The 2,959-nt window shown below is 42.1% G+C and overlaps 1 pseudogene; it reads left to right on the top strand.

Moving 5' to 3' along the window:
• The first annotated feature begins 880 nt into the window (after nucleotides 1-880).
• LOC119045054 (60S ribosomal protein L9-like) lies at nucleotides 881-2,959 on the top strand (annotated as a pseudogene).

The raw sequence follows: 2,959 nt of genomic DNA, 5'->3' as shown, positions 1-2,959 counted from the left end.
TTCACTGAGAATTTCTTCCATTTGCTTTGCTGCCCCTCCTCCTCTGTTTGCATTAAAATATTGGAGGGTGCCCAGTTGCTTAGGGTGTCTTATTTATGTGCATGCTCACATTACTAACATCCTCTGGGACCATCCTTTTTCATCTCTATTCTCATAATTCTTCTGTTTCTATCCTCAGCCCTGACCTCCCCTGTAATCCCAGTTTTATATATCCAGCTGTTCTTTGACATCTCCACTCAGACTCTGTGAATTTAAAATGTACCATGGCTAGCAGAACTGGATTCCCTCTGCTTCTCTTCCAGTCTTCTCTTTCTCAATAAACAATACCCGCTTGTTTAAGCTCCTCTTTAGCTCATGTCTAATACCATAGCAAGTCTGTCAGCACTTCCTTCAATATCTTTCGTGGGTCTGCCGAACTTTCTCCATCTCCACCGTACCACTCTAGTTCGAGCTACCTCTCTTATCTAGGCCATGACAATTGTCTCCTAACAGGTTTTCTAACTTCTTCTCTAGTTGTAAGTATTCTCCATCGCACAGACATGGTGGTATTTTGCAAATAAATTCAGTTCTTGTCCCTCTTCCATTTAAAACTTTTTATGGTTTTCTATTTCACTTAGAATAATAAAACCAAACTCTTTGCTCTAACTTAGAATTTTTTATATATTCTTGTCCCTGCCCTCTAGCCAGCTATGCTGACTCTCCTCTCTTCTCTCTCTCTCTCTCCCTCTTTCACTTTCTCTCTCCACCACACACACACACACACACACACACACACACACACACACACACAATAGGATTTGGTAAAAAAAAAAACTTAATTGAAATTTAAATCTCATCTTAGTTGTAACTAAAAAATTAGAACACATAGCTCTTTGTGAGGATGAAGACCATTCTCAGCAATCAGAAATGTTGACATCACCCTGAAGGGACACACATTTGTTGTGAAGGGCCCCAGAGGCACCCTGCAGAGGGACTTCAGTCACATTAATGTAGAAGCCAGTCTCTTTGGATAAAAATAGAAGAGGCTCTGGGTTGACAAATGGTGGGAAAACAGGCCGGACCACCACTCACACTATCTGCAGTCACGCACAGACCGTGATCGAGGGTGCTACACTGGGCTTCTTCATTATAAGATGAAGTCTGTGTACGCTCACTTCTCCATCAATGTCATTATTCAGGAGGATAGTTCGCTTGTTGAAATCAGGACTCTCTCGGGTGAAAAATACATCTGCAGGGTTTGGATGAAGGCAGGCGTTGCTTGTTCAGTATCTCAAGCCCAGAAAGATAAGTTAGTTCGTCAAGGAAATGACATTGAACTTGTTACACTCTGCTGCTTTGATGCAGCAGGACACAACCATTGGAAACAAGAATATCAGAACATTTTAGGATGATATCTCTGTTTCTGAAAAAGAAACAGTTTGGCAGCTGAATAAGGGTCTAATTGGGGGTGTCAAACTCATTTTCACCGGGGACCACATCAGCCTCATGGTTGCCTTCAAAGAGCTGAAATAATTTTAGGCCTGTATAAATGTAACTACTCCTTAAATGTTAAAGAGTTGAAATTACATCGGCCCTTTGAAGGCAACTGCCAGGCTGATGTGGCCCCTGGGGAAAAGGAGTTTGGTGCCCCTGGAAGTTGTTCACCTACAGAAACAATGAGATGCCAGATGATTCCTCAGACTTACGTGTGCTATTTTAAAAATGCAATAAAAGCTATGTATTGATTTGGCAAAAAAATGAGAACATATACTTTGAGTAGTGATTATGGGAAATAATTGGACAGAATACTTTTAGTTAGGATTATCCTATAAAAGTGAGGGAGATTACCTTACCCATTTGTGCATGCTATGTGAAAAAACATAACCAGAATTAGATCAATAAGTTGGGCACAGTAATAGGAAGCTCTGATTTAGTGAATGATGCGTGAGCTGGTACATAAAAATGACAATATAACTCTTATTAAGTTATATTCAATGTAAAAATACACTGCATTTAGGTATATTAGCACACACTGTATACACATGTATATCTGCATTTTGTGTGTTTTCATGCATATGTATGTGTATGCACATGCTGCTTGACTGTGTATAACATATGTGTGTAAGTATATGCGCATGTGCCTGTGTGTATCTGGTGTGCTTTTGTGTATAAAGGGCCGTCCTGAGTGATAGTCAGGTTGGGCAGATGGACAGCTCCCTCAAGAATACTCAAGGATCACAGAAATCTCTCTCAATATAAATATTTCTCTGGAGATTCATTAAGTTTAAGTGGTCCATTTTCAATTGCAAATAGCCAGGGAGTTGCATCCCTCATCTGTATCTTCCCGTGAGTCATGGTAAGTAGATTGTGTTTGTCCTGGCACTTGCTGCCCACTACGAGAGATCTGAAGCAATGCCTGCATCACACAAAAAAGAGACCTAGGAACACTTGGGTGGTGGGTGGGTGGCTTGCTGGCTGAGGTGACATCTCCTAAATTATCTCCTTGAGTCACAGGGATTGCTTCTCATTGGTAAGAATGGCCAACACCAGGAAAGGAGAGTGCAGAGTAAGTGAAGGGAAACTGATGAAAAGGTCAGCTGTTTCCAAATGCGGCTCAGTGCCACACATGCCTGGTACAACTCTGTGCTTCAGAGGTTTCCAGGTACTCTTTGGAGTCGGGGCCAGTCCCCCTTTTATTCAGAACAGTGGAAGGGCAAGTTTGTTCCCAGTAGACACAGTCACCCCTTGGTGAGCACAAACAGAGGACAGCAAGGGAGCACATGCAGTGAACGTTCCCAGCTCTGTGACACACAGCCATGCTGGCAACCTTTCAGAAAGTGGCCTACTGGCCCCTCCCACCTAGGGCCTCCTCCTTCTTCTGCACTTCCCTTCCTTCACTCTTTATATTCCTCCTTTCTTTCCTGCAATTCAACTTTTCCTTTTTTATCCAACAGATCTTTCTAGTCAAGATTGGAACTAA

The sequence above is a fragment of the Artibeus jamaicensis genome, unplaced genomic scaffold (genome assembly GCF_021234435.1).
Source record: "Artibeus jamaicensis isolate MK-2021 breed Jamaican fruit bat unplaced genomic scaffold, CSHL_Jam_final contig_540, whole genome shotgun sequence".
Taxonomy (NCBI): domain Eukaryota; kingdom Metazoa; phylum Chordata; class Mammalia; order Chiroptera; family Phyllostomidae; genus Artibeus; species Artibeus jamaicensis.
The sequence above is the reverse complement of the archived record's forward strand: the minus strand, read 5'-3'. Positions and strand labels throughout refer to the sequence as shown.